This window comes from Sinocyclocheilus rhinocerous, unplaced genomic scaffold (assembly GCF_001515625.1).
Source record: "Sinocyclocheilus rhinocerous isolate Xijiao unplaced genomic scaffold, SAMN03320098_v1.1 scaffold1573, whole genome shotgun sequence".
Taxonomy (NCBI): domain Eukaryota; kingdom Metazoa; phylum Chordata; class Actinopteri; order Cypriniformes; family Cyprinidae; genus Sinocyclocheilus; species Sinocyclocheilus rhinocerous.
The window spans coordinates 237,810-254,579 of record NW_015624212.1 but is presented as its reverse complement, the minus strand read 5'-3'; the positions used below and the strand labels follow the sequence as shown (position 1 = coordinate 254,579).

Sequence of the window (16,770 nt, the reverse complement as noted above, 5' to 3'; positions counted from 1 at the left end):
GCCAGATGCTGAAAAGCACCATGCTATCGTTTTTTGAAATCTAGCTTTGCTCATTTTGTTTCAAGTAATGCGTTAAGAGGAAATTGAGTATGGAACACAATTCTGTTCTGGAGATATTGTTTTGATGTTACCTCTGGTGTGGAGAGATTTGATGCACTGACAGGTTCAGCCCTAAAGGCTTGTTATTTCATAATGGCCGTACCATGATGATTTGCTGCTCTTGCCTAGAATATATTTCCAGCTACTATATTGCAAATGAATAGAGCTTCGATCAATCTGTAGTTTCCTGTGGGACTTTGAATGTAAGGTTCCTACGGTTTGCCTCTTACAGTGACAGAATTAATGTTCTTTTTTTTTCTGCTATTGATCACACGCTAGGTCAAATAAATACATGAAAATGTATTTTCATCCAATGTAATGCAATTTGTCTTGACCTCAAACATTTCAATTTTCAGTCTTGGCATTGTAACACCCTTAACGTATTACTTAGCAGGTTTGTCTCACCTTCGTACTCAAGAACACTGTGGCAATCCTCTCTCTATTAAAGACGCTCAAACTGCATTTCAACGAAAGAAAGAGCTTTCCCAGATTTCCTCGTTCCTTGCTAATACGTCTTTGTGTGGAGCGATTTGGTTAAGCCAGTGACAACTTATGTGTGTCTGTGCTGCTAAGCCAGTTTAAAGTCATTTGAAATCTGTCGTGTTAGATGAGGCTAAAGTCACCTTTTTAAACTTTGTACATCAGGTACACGTGTATGTGCAGCGACTTAGATTATAGCTGGCAAAAATTAATTTAGCTCTCTTTTGCTTTATGCCTTTAATCAATTTTATATACATATGTATTTGTAATATCTCTACTTAAGAACATGTTTTGTATACATTTATGTATTTCCACATGCTAATTTTGCTTTTTCTCATATTTAGTGTTAAAGATTTGAACAAACCTCTAACTTTAAGTATTAAACTTTGGTGACTAACTCGTCCCACAACCCTGTCAACCATCCAGAGCACATTAGCATTGTGGCTAATTAAAAAAAAGTTATATGTGAGTGATTTCAGAGGTGTGAAGCTGGTGTTTTTGTGGATAAGCTTAAATTTGTATTTGCATGTTTTCATGGCTGTCTTGTCATTAACGTTCTCTAGGTCTGTGTGTTTACTGCTGCATGTGTCTGCCCATGATTGTGTGAGCATGTGCGTTGCTATTCATCGCATCCCAGCTGCAGGTCATAGGTCAGAGTGAGGCCCATTATTCTGGGCCCTTTAATAATGAGCAGAATAACTGCAGAGGTCTCATCAAACCCCAGACGCAGGTGCTACAGCATAGATACATGCCCTTTTCTCTCACTACCTTCAACAAGCAAGCTCCAAGATACATACATGCGTTCTGTGTTTACACAGATCCATACAATACAGGATATACTCTCCATTATTTACAGCAGAAGTGTGGCGAGAGGCAGATCTGCTATCCTGTTACTGAGCCCGTAAAACAATCTGGCTCTCCTCTCCCCTGGCTTGAAACAGAGAGAGAGCGAGATTAAAAAAGAGCCATAGAAATGCGAATCCCAGTTGAGAGGTTATAAAAAATTTTAGAAATCACTCCCTTTCCAGTCCCTGTCGATCGATGTGTTCGGGTGCTGTCATCTACATCTGTCATCGAAGCTAGAGGTAGCCTGAAAGCTGAAAATAAATGGATATGTAAACAAATATGGTTACACTTTACTTGAAGGGGTGTGCATAAGACTGACATGACACCTTCATAATCATGACATGACACCTACATAATCATGACATGACACATGTCATGAATATGAAGGTTTTTTATGCATGTTTATGACAACTGTCATTAAGTGTCATTCGCTCAGTTATGTAATTTTTAATGCAAAGATGACATTGTTTGAGATGTCTTTGTTATGGGCTATGGTTAGGGGTAAGGGTAGGGGTAGGGTTAGGTCAAATAATGTCATATTTGCATTAAAAATGACATAACTGAGCGAATGACACTTAATGACAGTTGTCATAAACATGCATAAAACCTCCTTCATATTCATGACATGTGTCATGTCATGATTATGAGTGTGTCATGTCAGTCTTATGCACACCCCTTCAAGTAAAGTAAAAGTGTGTTCACAGATATATATATATATATATATATATATATATACACACACAGAGTCCCCAGTGCTTGCTACACAGCTGCACAAGAGCATTTCAAATGCTTCCCATCAGGCCCGGTGGCAACAGCAGCAGCGACCAGGAGCTCCTTAATGCTGTTTTATAGTAGCTGATCCAGAGGTTGCAAACAGCTGGCCATTGAAGTAATAGCCTACGTCTGAAATGAAAAGAGGTTCAGGGTCAATTACAGCACCAGAGCGGTCTGCTCTCGGAGAACACAACAGAATGAGGGGTGTAATTCGATTGGCCGAGAAAAGTTTATTCGATAAAGGGATGTAATAATGCTTAATTGCACCACAGGCGTCCGGATCTATTACTTAATGGCGAATTGAGGTTTAAGAAAATCTTCAGTGGTATCCCTCCAACCTTGTAGCAAGGGATTTTCTTAATTATTTTGTCTAGAGAGCATTTAATATCCACCCTCATGTCTGCAACATACTTAACAGCATATTTGAGGCCAGAAAAAAGCTAATATATAATTGTGGATTTATTTGCAGGGGGGAAAAAATCATAGCTTAATTTGCTCTTAAGGTGAAAATAACATTTTAACTGTTGGTTACCTTAGTTTTAGAGAGAGGAAATGTGTGTGAGGACAAGTCAGAAGCTGATACGGCTGCCGTGAGCATCAGGGTTGGTGTTCCCGGCTATAAAAGTGTCCCCTAGGTGGCGACAGTCTGCCTTCAGTGTCTTGCAAGCACATAGCAAAGTGAATGAGGCTTGATTTGAATGCACATGCAGTGTTTGCTATCAAATGTATGTCTTTCTGTAAGCGTGACTATAGAATGATCTTTATGAAGTGAAAGCTGCATGCAGTTTGATATCTTTTGATGCTTCCATCCTTTTTTTGTTTATCCTAAATAGAGAGGTCAACTGATGCGCTTAAGGTAAAACAAGTGAGTAGCAATTGGGGGAGGGCAGCGGGGTTGACACACTCCGGTTATAAAGGTCAGTGGTTGGAGGGAATTTGCCGACAGAAAATAGTGATGCCTCTCCAGGGATTGTTCATCTGAGCAATTTCTTTCCATTAAATGCACCTAAAAACAGAAAGAGAGGAGTGGAAAATAGATGACAACAAATCATGCTGTTGAGTAACTGCTTTGATATGAGGACTGTAGTTGTGCTTGTGGCGTAATGCTGTTGTGTGGTGCGGTGAAGTCGCAGTGTTTCATAGAGTTTGGGTTTCTGTCTCCTTGTTTTTGCAAAATTGAGCGATAAAATCGGCTGTCAGGTAATCAAATTGCTGCATGAGTTCTAGATGTATTGCTTTGGGAACTGAAGCGAAATACTGTCAAATGGCAAGGCATGAGAGAGTCAATGTCTGACAATCTGTTTAGTGCCCTCTTTCTCTCTCGCGCACTGTGTGTGTGTGTGTGTTTTGCAGTGGGACAGCAGGAGTGAGAGCACAGTCATGCATGCTAATGGTACTGTCCTTGCATGCTGCATTATATGGTATATTGTGTGTGTGTGTGTGTGTGTGTGTGTGCAGTGTGGGAGGGGGTATTAGTACGTGTGTGCTTGCAAATTGAGTCATAACATTTCCCCTTGATGGCTGTAACAACCCATTGTTTGTCCTCCAAATCTCTTCTCTTCTCTTCTGTTCTCTTCTCTTCTCTTCTCTTCTCTTCTCTTCTCTCAGCATAGTTTTGTGTACTGAGGCTTAGACATTTTGAAATGCATTTCCCCCCTTTAAGTTTGTTTACGGCTTGGAGTTAAAGACAAAAGACTGAAAGAGAGAAATAGGGATCAAGGAGAGATAATCATAAAAGTTCGGAGAGGAGTTCTTCCTCCTCTTTCGGTCCCAGCTCGTCCTTCTTTAGCTTTTGCGTATTAAATTTGTTCTTTCTTCTGCCCTTGGTGTCTTGTTCATATTTTCAGATGGTGTGTTCGCGCTGAATTATTGATAGGCGGTTTTGATATACACACGTGATCGATGTGTTCTGCAGTATACGAGGGAAATCTAAACAGCACTTGTCTGCCAGGCCTAAACGGTGCACATGAGACCCTACAGTAAATCCTGCCTTTGTTTGTTTGATTTCTCCAAGCTTTAGGCCTTCTAGAGTTGCATAGGTTTTATTTTCTTTACCTCGTGATCACTGTTTGTTGTGTGTGTGTGTGTGTGTGTGTGTGTGTGTTCTCAGCTCATACGATCCTCTGCTATATTTACTCGCTCATTAATAAATCATCAAATTTAACAGAACAAGACACGACCAGAATGTCGTGATAAACGTCTTTAATTTCTCATACCGCTTCATGTTAACAGCGGAAGAGAGTGACCACAAAACCTCACCTTTATTAAATGGTCTATCAGAGAATGTGTTCATATTTTGGATATTTTCTTTATCCTTCATCTATGCATAATCATCTATGCTGCACAAACAGACACTTGTTTTTATTAATCTGCGAAGAAGCCTTGGGTTTCAAGTGCTTTGAATCCAGATTAGAAGAAGGATTGAGATTAGCCCAGTTCTTCAGGAGATGAAAATCAATCCCGCGAAGCCAGAAACAACAAAAAAAAATCCATCCGTCTGTCCTCCCCTCCATTCCTCCTTCACGTGGTCGCTGATTTTCTTTGGGTGCACTGGAGTGTGTCAAAACCTTGGCATGAAAAATGTAGCAGGGAGGGTGAAAAGATCTCTGTAGTTTTTTGGCACACATTTAGGCGATTAATTACCACACAGCTGAAGTGTACAGATATGTGTATAATAGCAGAGACATTTGTCGAACTGCATGTATAATGTATGGCAATTCTGGAAATCCAAGTAATGCCGTTGAATTATTTATTGAGTTGTATAATAGCTATTAATTATTAATGTACTACAATGTCCCATAGTAATTTCTGTCACATCTCAAATAACATAACAGCTTTTTGTGGTGGAAATGACAATTAAACTGTATTATCACACGTTTTTGCATAATTTGACAAAATTACAGCTTGATTGGAAATGACAATATATTCTCCTAAACAATTACATCATCTTTGGAGAACATTTTTAGGATTTATTTGTTGTGGTGAAAATGATGCCACAGCTGTGGGACAGTTTTTGACACATTTAGAAATTATCTTCTCATAAATATTGAAATGGTTTATGATTATTTCAGTCTTTGTTTAGATAGTCATCATTTTAAACATTTAATAATTCATATTTGTATGATGGATTTCCATATTTTTAAATTGAAAGTGTGTCTGGGACAAGAGCAGTGCTGATCTAGGAGAGTATAGCACAGATAATTTTAGATGTTTATGTTAGTTTATGTGTCATTTTTGCGAAGCGCAGCAGGCAAGTAATGCTCTTACAGAGCAGGGGTTATTTAATTACTTAAGCAAGCCCTAAAACCTATTCGTTCTGAATGTGAAAAGGAGAAATATTCAGGCAAGAGTTATAAGACCACAAGATTTGACCCTCGAGGCAGAAAACATTGAGGCACTTAAACTAATTTGCTTGGTCAACTCAGGACATAGTGGAGTAAAATTGTTTTGAGGAATTGAGCATCAAAACTTTTGGTGTTTGTTTAAATTATACCTGCAACAAAATGTTCTTTTTTTCTATTGATTTCACAGTAAACACCAATGTTCCTCGTTCCTTATCCACAAGGACGTCGCACAGCGGGGTGTTTGGGAAACAAGTCCCTGTTGCTCCCTATCAATATTTGTTCTGGCTCCTCCACACGAACAGTAGTGGCTAAAGCTAGCCTTGCTAATGCTTGAGGGCATTGGCGTTGGAGTTGCTGTCAAAGGTTTGGTTGCTTGACCCGTTTGGGAACCAGCGGGCCGAGGCCATTAATAACTCATAAACGCATTCGTAATTTTACCCCGCCCTTGTACAGTTCCGCTTGAACGATGGAATTAATCTTGAGAAAGTCATTGTGCCGGAGTCGCTGGGCTAGATTGACGACGTGCCTCTGAATGCGCAGACGAATGAATGGATGGATGAGTGAATGATACATATGGTCTGGAGAAATGAACGGATATGAGAGGCTGTCGGATTTCTTCCTATCCTTCTTTGTGACCAAATACATCTTATCTCAGTGAATTTGGAGCCAGAGAGACTGCTATAGTTTACAGTGCTGATGTTTCATATTTTCTTTAACTCAGTGATGTCGGGCAGAGTGACGCCCACATTTCAGATGGCTTATGGTTGTGTGTACACTCCTCTCTCTCTTTTTCTCTGGCACCAATTGCCAGCTAGCCTTTTTAGCCATGTGGCGCTTAGTTTTTGAGACGAGACACTCAATAAGACAACTGCTCTTTAATTAGAAACGAAAACATCATCTGCATGTTTAAATGATGCAGACGCTAAGCTAGAAATCTGCTAGGTTACATGTGTCAAATGGCTGACCTCTGCCCTTGTTCCTTCCCTCTGAATGATGTAGCAACTTGTAAATAGTTAATGCTAGCTGTGTGAACAGTGTGGCTGCTAAACACAAAGCCAGAATCAAATTACAAGGCCAGAATGAAAGAATCCAAGACAGGAAGACGAATAATTGAACACAAGGACTACGTTTGTGCTGGATTTACTGAATGAAATGAAATCCCACACATTAGCAGATAGTGAAGGACTACATTAACACAGTAACAGGTTTGTTAGACCTGTTTTAGAGCGTTTTTGCTTTATGTTGTGCTGTTTTTTTATTTTCTTTTGTACTACGTAGCACTGCTTTTTTTGCATCTTGCGCATGAATCCCATATTTTAAAGATGCCAGGTCAAGTTAAAATAAGTTTCTTGATTGGACTCATTAATGTACTAATTATGAAAAGACATTGAGGTTTTAAGATTTGCCATCTTTGATACTTACGTCAGTTGCTGTAGTAATAGGTGTTCATATTTATAGCACAAATAGAAAAATAATTTGACTTTGGCTATCCATTTTTTATCATTTACTAATAATTGTGTATCGTAAATATAGTCATATTAAAAGTTCATTCTTACACATTAATTTGTTCTTAAATAAGTTCTAATGTTAATGAGCTAATAATATTCTAAATGAGCTAATAATATTCTAAATGAGCGACTGTGTGCACAATGTTATTAATTTGCATAAAACACCAAACCCAAACCATCTCCATATAAGGTCTTTCTTTTAGTTTTTCACCACTCTCAGCAAATATATGATGCTCTCTAAAGATGCATGATTTTGCATATGTGTGGTTTCAGTTGTCCTACAATTTAAAATAAAATTTTAATACAAAAGTTATTGATCAATTGTTTGTTCTTGAAAGCATTTGCATTCAGATTTCACACACAAATTTGTGCATGGTTAGTGATTAAGAGCCACTATTCCAACCACGACTTCTGTAAGCTGTTGTATGGACAGGCAAACCACAAGTCGCACCTGTTAGTAATTGCGGTTGTCGATTCCAAACTTTGTAGCCAAAGAAAATGGCAGCAACTTCTGCAAATTCTGCTCTTAATCAATGCGAACAGATCGTTTTCTATGCGTCTTCACGGCAAAAACACACACAGCTGTCTATTGCCACGTGTTTGGCCATAGGGAAGCCAGTCCTCACAGCTCTCTGCTGCGTTCTTACTCTATGTGGCAGAAATCGTGGAGCATTGTTCAATCACAAGCTGTGCTTTCAAGCACCATCTCTCCTTTTATTATTTGCATATTGCGTCCGTTCCCCGGCAGGGCCACTCTAGACACCGAAGGGTTCTTGGTATACCTCCCATGGGGCAGCTTCTGCTAAACTGTTTAAATGGCAGTATCCACTTAAGGCCGTGTTTGTTTACTTTCCTTTAATTTATTTTTTTTTTTTGTCAAAAGACAAAGTTCGTACATTAGCATTAAAATTCACAAAGCACACATCTGGGAATTGACATGTAGAAGGTAACGATAAAAACGGCATCTTGTTTCAGTGTCAAACGATGTGGAACATGTTTTATTAAGTGTTGGCAGTTGTCCAATCAACAGATCTTTTTTTTTTCGTTCGACAGATGTGTTCTTAGGTACTTTTTCACACTGGGAATTGTGGTCTTTTTTTCTCTGGGAAGTAAAGAGAGATCAGCTTTCCACTTCTTAACGGTCTCCTTTTTCTCGCATCATGTCATTTTACGGTTTGCGGAACTCTTTTTAAGTATCCAACAGACATGTTGTTGGTTGCAACGTCCTGATGCCATTAATGTTGTCAAAGAAAATAGTAATTAAAGAATTCCCGCTAGCATAAACAGTAAATTTGCACAGTTCTTGTCCGCCTCAGGGTGATGTTCGAACAAGTTCTTCATACTCCTCTCGTCTCTTATTCCTCACGCTTTAGTGAAATACCTAAAGATAGCTCCTGGCTCTAGGCCTGTCTTTCCAGTGAGGTGTTGTGTGCAGGAAGATGGCTCTCTTTCGAGATATCGGCTTGCCATGTGACAGGGCCAGCTGGTAACATAAACCCCGCAACTGTGGCCCGGTCAAGTTTAATGAGTGAACTTGTCAGCACTCATGTTTTGTACACAGTCTTACCTGTCTACAGTTACATCTTTTCACCTGCACTGATGGGCTGAGGGCTGTCAGCACCCAAAGAAAATGGCTGGCGGTTTTTATGGGGCTCTTATTTCTGTTTGTTTTTCTTAATCCTAGTAAATAGAGTGGGAAAATGCTTGACTGGCAAAAAACTTCTATCTGTTTATGGTTCTTTTCTTCTGTCTATTTGTTTTGTTTTTCTCTCTGTCTGTGAGGGCGATGTCCTTTTCTGTTTGCTTGAGTTCAATAATGCAGCATTCATGCAGAGACATACGGTAAGACGTATGTATAAGGTGACAGGTGACACTACTCATAGGAAAATGAATGGGAGAAACTGTAATGCTCATTATGGTGGCTGTAAATGTAGGAAAGTTCTGCCTTTCCATAAAAATATGTCCAATTGTAGGATTTTTTTTTTATTTACTCTAGAACACCAGTGCACTTTTAGCAAGATCAACATGATTTTTTTATTTATTTGTTATTTATTTATTTATTTTTCAACTGTGATTCATGAGATTTTATTTGCTAATTTGAAATATGTTATTGAAAATGTAATCTTAAGTTTACAGATTTTAGCCTATTTCCTCATTCAAGTAGGAAGCTGTACTATTTTATTTTATTTTATTTTATTTACTGTCCATACATCAATAAAGTTTGCCAGAAAGTACTATTACTTTCGTTTATGATTAATGATTTACGATTAAGTTTATGATAGTTAACTAGGTTATGGGGTGACCGGTTTGTGTGGCAAAACTATTTTTCCTATGATTCTTGGTGGCAGCAGAAAAATGCTAAAATATATATTGATAAAGCATCAGTTATAATTGTCTGCATTTTCTTTGCTCGTCATGTTTTTCCTTACTTTGTCGAGAAAATATGAAGGTGCCCAACTTGAACCAAAACCTCTTGAACAGATACTTGGATTGATTTGTGCATTGTTTTATTTACCGGTAATCAGCACAGAAATAGTATAAGATGCTGGCATATTATAAAGCATTTACTTTTACAAAGAAGTCAGAAATCATGCAGATAATGTTGATCGTTCTTCAGTTTAATACAGTAGACAAATGCAAGGTTTCTGAGAGTAGATTGTAAATCAATGCCTCACTCAAGTATCTGTATTGTATCACAGCACTTAAACACCGGACTGAAGATTACTGTATAGCTATCCACTTATATTTGCAAAAACAGTATATCAAAACATGCTCACGTTACAAACAAATAACAAAATGAATGCGCCTTGAAGGATGCACCATCTCTCCATCATTCTTGGCGCCGTTTTAAAGTTAGATCAATCCACAGTCTCTGCACGATTGATTGATCCAAAGAGTGAGAGGTTCATAACTGCCCGGGCCAGTCAGAGAGTTGTTTTCTAAAAGACCACTAATACACTCGGAGCTGATAATTGCAGCCTCGCTTTCTCGTACATGCTCTCTCTATGCTCTTGTCATTTCACATTAGAGGTGCAGTGGCTCATGTCGCTGACGACCAAATCCAAATTTCTGATGATTTGATTATCTTGTCACCATAGCAATCTTCACACCTTTCCGTCAATTGATTTGTTAATAAATGAAGTGGTGCTCTCGAAATCCGTTGCCTCCATTCTGAGCCGGATCTAAGGTCAGTGAATATGCAGGGCTCAGCGATGTGAATGCCTTTCTGGCTGCGTGTTTTTAAAGGGATAGTTCACCCAAAAAATGGAAATTCTGTCAGAATGTAGTCCCACTTATGACATTCCTTCTTCTGTGAAACACAAAAGAGGATATTTTGAAAAACATAATTGACGTGACATGGAAAAAAGGTAAAACAATTCTAAAATATAATTGTATAGGTTAAAATATAGTTGCTCATATCTTAATAAAATAGTTTTGCAAGAACCACAAATGTCCTGGCTAAAGTTTTCCATCTCGTTCCTCGAGCATATCTATATATTTTTATGTCTGGATGGATAGAAAATTTGAGCATAAGAAAAGCCAACAGGTTTAATTCCTTTAATGTTGTCTGCAGAACATAACACCTAGGGCCGTCGCTAGGAATTCTGGGCCCTGTGCACTGAATTTGCTATGGGGCCCCTTCAAAATCACGTTCAGTGGAGGAGGGGTATGAGTTGCGATCGTAAAATGTAAAATAACGTTCAGGGGTGGGGGCTGGACTGGGGTTAAAATTTGGCCCAGGACAAATCGAGCCCATCTGGCCCACAAATTCCCCCTTGAATGTTTTGATGGGTCATAGGGCCTTCAATTGGAGTAAAAAAACGAATAAATAAAACAGGACAGAAACGAATACTGATAGATATTACTTAATTCACGACAAATGCAACAAACTTAATAATGCATTTTTGTCACATAGAAATGCACTTGACAGTAATGCATTGATTTTGAGCTGGACTGCTGGAAAGTTACTGCTAATAACTTTATTATTTGTAAATAATAAACACCTAATTTATATAAGACACGGATATGTATCTTTAATCAGGCCCTTATTGAATTAACATTTTACTTGAATTAAAATTCATTAGAACTAAACATCTAAAAAGAAAGAAGTTATTGCTTAGAATCCAGAGTTTAGCTGACTAGTATTAGTAGGATGGGGGTCACAAGTAAAACCATGGTCCTCATTACCATGGTTATATGGTTTTTAAAATAAATAATAAGTAATAATAAACTATAAAATTTCTAGTTAAAAAACTAAACATGAAGAACCTACAAAACATAAAATTTCTATAAAATTTTAAAACCTTTTTTTTATATATATAAAACCTTCTTTAAAATTTAAATATTTCCCAACATGTAATAACGTAACATTTATAATAAATAAATTTCTGCCAACACAGGCTATTTGTACAGTGTTAAAAACTTCAAGTTAAATTACTATGGTGCTGAATTGACAAGCCTATTGGCATTTTCCAATATACCTCATTATTGTCATGACTCGTGGCTGTTTTCAGCCAGCATCATTACAGAACCTTTAATGTTCTCACATCACATGACTGTATAATAATTCTGTGTCACATCTGAATGGATCAAGTGACTTGCGCTATTTATCGCTTATAAATCGAGGCAGAAGCGTGACGCACGTTCGTCAGCGCTGTGCGGGTGACTGATCCCGCTCTGCTTTGACGCGCGGCTGGCGGATGCATCTGGTAGCGCTGCTTCACACCTTCGGAGTATTTGCTTTATGCAGTTTCGCATGCGCTGTAATTTAAAAACAGAGCCTAATATATGGGGGAGGTCTCCCTCGTTTCGGTGATCGGCCCACTACTTGAATGGAATGTCCCGGTGCTCCCGATGGCCAGTAGGCGATCGCGGGCCCAAGACCTCTGGGCCCTATGCACTCTGTCACCCTTTTCCCCCCACTAGCGACGCCCCTGCATAACACTGATATTGTAATTTATGCCGATAGTCAAAAGTCTGCCTTGTCTTAATTACAGAACATAATTGCAGCCCTAAATTGATTTAATACTGAAAAAATTGATCAGACAAGAAAACGACAGAAGGCAAGTTGTGAAAAAAGATTAATTCAGGACAGAATCCCACCCTTAGCGCCACCATTCCGAGGAATCCGAGGCAGGAGTCGGTATTTTCATAACAAACAAAAAGGTATAGCGAAGCCAAAGCAGAGGTCACTTTCAAAACAAAACAAAAAAGAACTCATATGGCATTTTATTCAGAACTGTTGGGAAGGCAGGAGGAGCAGTCAATCATTCCTCGTTATAGGAAAAAAAGATTGGAGGGCTGAAAAGAGAGAGAAATCTATTGACTCAGACCCTTTAGCTCCCTCAATCTCCCGTTTGAAGGTGGAAATTTAAGCGCGTTTGAAGGCAAGGTCGGCTGAGTTTATAGCTTTAGATTATGCAATTGTTTCTTCAGGGGTTTGCTGATTAATTCCATACTCTGGCTGACAGGTTCTTAATGCACAGCGGACAGGGCTGCTGCGGGACGTTCTGACAGCATTGCATTAAGCAAACCTCGCTTTTCTCAATTTATACGCACGCATAAAGAGAGATGCATGTAGCTGACCCTGAGAGAAATAAAAAGGGAGAGAGAACGAGTCACCTTGGAGTGAAAGACAATTGTTCTGAGCGCTGCCATGACTGTAATGCGCGCAGGCTTTTATGTGCTAATGCATGTGTGTTTTTGTGTGTGTGGCATCTCTTTCTGGAGTTGTTTGGAGAGCAGTCTAGCAGCTTAACAATGCTTTCTTTCATTACTATATTGAATCATATTATATATTTAATTTTGGGCTTCGCTTATGAATTGTTTATCATCTCCCCGTGACCTAAATTCAAGGCTCTGTTTCTCTGTTGAGTCAGTTGGCAACATTTTAATCTTTATTAAAGCATTTCGGATTGCAGAGGAAGGCTGCTGCGCTAATGAATGGAGTCTAATGGAGTCTGGTCCCACGGTTTCTGGATTCTACGCCTGGCTCATGAGAACCACTTTACGTGATCTTTGATCTGGTATAGATTATATCATGTGTTTGTAAGGAAAAGCGTTTGTTTTGAAGTGGTATGCTGTAAACTAATTTGGGAAGAGATCTGAAACTCATTTGCTTAGCTTGTTTCCAAAATGCTCCAGGAGTGGATATGTTTAACCGCCCTCCTTTCATTATGCATCGCAAAATGCTCTAGCTAGTTTGGTGTTTTTTAATTAGTACTGCTTGCTCTAGGGCTCATGCTATCATTCATGCTTAGGGATTTGAACAGACACCTAACCGTGAGAACTGCATCTCGGCATGAATGTGACCACCTACAGTAAAACCCTAACAATCACCCAGACCACCCTAGCAACCATCTGAATATTACTGTACCAAAAAACACCAGCAACCAGTTTGAAATGTGTCAGCAACTTTTGCAAGCATAAGTTGCACTCACATTAAAAAAAAATCTGGTTCTATCTATAGTCTTTGTGGTAGAATGTAATTTGCAAGTTTAAATGTATAAGTGAAAAAAAAACATGAATGTTTTTGAGGTCAACAGCAACACACAGTCTCTTGTTTCTCATTTCCATCTAAACTTCTACTAATGAATCTTTTGCTGTTCACTGGGAGCCTTCAGGAGATGATCAGAGATGAAACTGCTTCTGCTGCACTGCTTTAAACTCTGTGTTGGACATAACATACTCTGAATTGAGTGTACTTTGTTTTCAAACCACCTTTTTATTTAATACATTATAAAAGCGTTTTCACACGCCGGCCTGACGGTCTGTGGAGATTGTTCCTGCGTGATGGCGGTTTGGCGTGAAACAGCCTCTATTTTGAGAAAGCGTGTGAACTGCTGTGTTAGGAATTTCAAGGAGAAGGGGAGGAGAAAAGCGATATTTCATTCCCCGAGGCTGTACATGTCACAGATGCGGTTCGGTGATACCAACACAAACAGTCCATGGACATCCCGTTTTAAACTTCTCATCTTCTTTGAAGAAAAAATAAAGCTTCCATTAACAATATCTGTGCTCATCATAAAAGCATGCTCATATGAGAGATGAGAGGCAGCTCATATACTCATCACTGCTCGTTGATTCATTAGTATTTTCAGCATTCAGACCTCTGAAAGGGTTACACATAAATAATCAATTTGTTCTGCAGAGATCAGGTTCGTTCATTCATTCACATCGGACTTCCCGATAAGTGCATAAGGTTTCTTAATACACACACATGTTTAAGATCCCTGGTTCTAAACGGATCCTTCACATTCTGATAATTTTTTGATAATCATGCATTTTTAGGAGAGCAAAATAAATATGCTTATTGACCTTGGTTGACAGAAATATAGTACAAATCACATATTTTGTTATAATAAAAATTATATAATAGTATATCATTTAGTAGTACATATAAAATTGTGTGTTATTAATTAAATGCGTATATATGTACAATACAATGCATTTTTATTATTATTATTGTTGTTGTTGTTGTTGTTATATAATATATATTCATTGATATGTTCTGATAAGTATGTACTGTATATTTAAGATTGAAAAATCTTGTGTTCTAGTAGTAAATGGATAAATAAAAATTATGATGATATCAAATTATAAAATGCATATAGTATTTAGATAAGACAGAGATATTACTTATTGGACCAAAAGACAGTACACAGAATCTCGTGGATTACAATTTGCAACTAGACGGATGTACTGTTACTTCTTCTACAGTCAAAAATCTGGGTGTTATATTAGATAGCAACTTGTCTTTTGAAAATCATATTTCCCATGTTACAAAAACAGCATTCTTCCATCTTAGAAACATTGCCAAGTTACGAAATATGTTACCTGTTTCTGATGCAGAAAAGCTAGTTCATGCATTCATGACCTCTAGACTGGACTATTGTAATGCACTGCTAGGTGGTTGTCCTGCATCTTCAATAAACAAGCTACAGGTAGTCCAACATGCAGCGGCTAGAGTCCTTACCAGGTCAAGAAAATATGATCATATTACCCCAATTTTACGGTCTCTGCACTGGCTACCTATTAAGTTCCGTATCAGTTACAAAATATTATTACTTACCTACAAGGCCCTTAATGGTTTAGCTCCTGCGTACTTAACTAGTCTTCTACCACGCTACAATCCATCACGCTCCCTAAGGTCGCAAAATTCTGGACTTTTGGTAGTACCTAGGATAGCAAAGTCCACTAAAGGAGGTAGAGCTTTTTCGCATTTGGCTCCCAAACTCTGGAATAGCCTTCCTGATAACGTTCGGGGTTCAGACACACTCTCTCTGTTTAAATCTAGATTAAAGACACATCTCTTTGGCCAAGCATTCAAATAATGCATCTCATAATCTTGTACTGCAGCTACAGTATCTCACTGAAGTGAGTACACCCCTCACATTTTTGTAAATATTTTATTATATCTTTTCATGTGACAACACTGAAGAAATGACACTTTGCTACAATGTAAAGTAGTGAGTGTATAGCTTGTATAACAGTGTAAATTTGCTGTCCCCTCAGAATAACTCAACACACAGCCATTAATGTCTAAACCGCTGGCCACAAAAGTGAGTACACCTCTAAGTGAAAATGTCCAAATTGGGCGCAATTAGCCATTTTCTCTCCCCGGTGTTATGTGACTCATTAGTGTTACAAGGTCTCAGGTGTGAATGGGGAGCAGGTGTGTTAAATTTGGTGTTATCGCTCTCACTCTCTCATACTGGTCACTGGAAGTTCAACATGGCACCTCATGGCAAAGAACTCTCTGAGGATCTGAAAAAAAGAATTGTTGCTCTACATAAAGATGGCATAGGCTATAAGAAGATTGCCAAGACCCTGAAACTGAGCTGCAGCACGGTGCCTCGCCATGGTCGACCAAAGAAGTTGACTGCACGTGCTCAGCGTCATATCCAGAGGTTGTGGAAATAGACGTATGAGTGCTGCCAGCATTGCTGCAGAGGTTGAAGGGGTGGGCGGTCAGCCTGTCAGTGCTCAGACCATACGCCGCACACTGCATCAAATTGGTCTGCATGGCTGTCGTCCCAGAAGGAAGCCTCTTCTAAAGATGATGCACAAGAAAGCCCGCAAACAGTTTGCTGAAGACAAGCAGACTAAGGACATGGATTACTGGAACCATGTCCTGTGGTCTGATGAGACCAAGATAAACTTATTTGGTTCAGATGGTGTCAAGCGTGTGTGGCGGCAACCAGGTGAGGAGTACAAAGACAAGTGTGTCTTGCCTACAGTCAAGCATGGTGGTGGGAGTGTCATGGTCTGGGGCTGCATGAGTGCTGCTCATTTCTTCAATGTTGTCACATGAAAATATATAATAAAATATATACAAAAATGTGAGGGGTGTACTCTCTTCTGTGAGATACTGTATATATATATATATATATATATATATATATATATCTCCAGCTACTAATAATACGTATAAATACTAAATATATAATACTAATATTATGTATAAATAAAATATAATGTGTCATGTATTTTATTTTATTATTATTGATTATAATCATAATCATATAATAATTTTTGCCTGATTTTACTTATTGTGCAGATTATGCAGTTCACAGTGAATAATTTTACAATTGGATATTGTGTTGCAACTTGCAACTTCAATGTAAAATCTGGATCCTGAAGCAAAACCAGTTGAGAACTGCTAATTTCCACAGTTTCTTCCACACACACACACACACACACACACACACACACACACC

General features: G+C 38.5%; 1 protein-coding gene across 1 annotated transcript in view; it reads left to right on the top strand.

Moving 5' to 3' along the window:
* LOC107739552 (protocadherin-17-like) overlaps positions 1-16,770 on the top strand; it is an 80,483-nt gene that overhangs the window by 2,784 nt on the left and 60,929 nt on the right. The window lies entirely within an intron of this gene.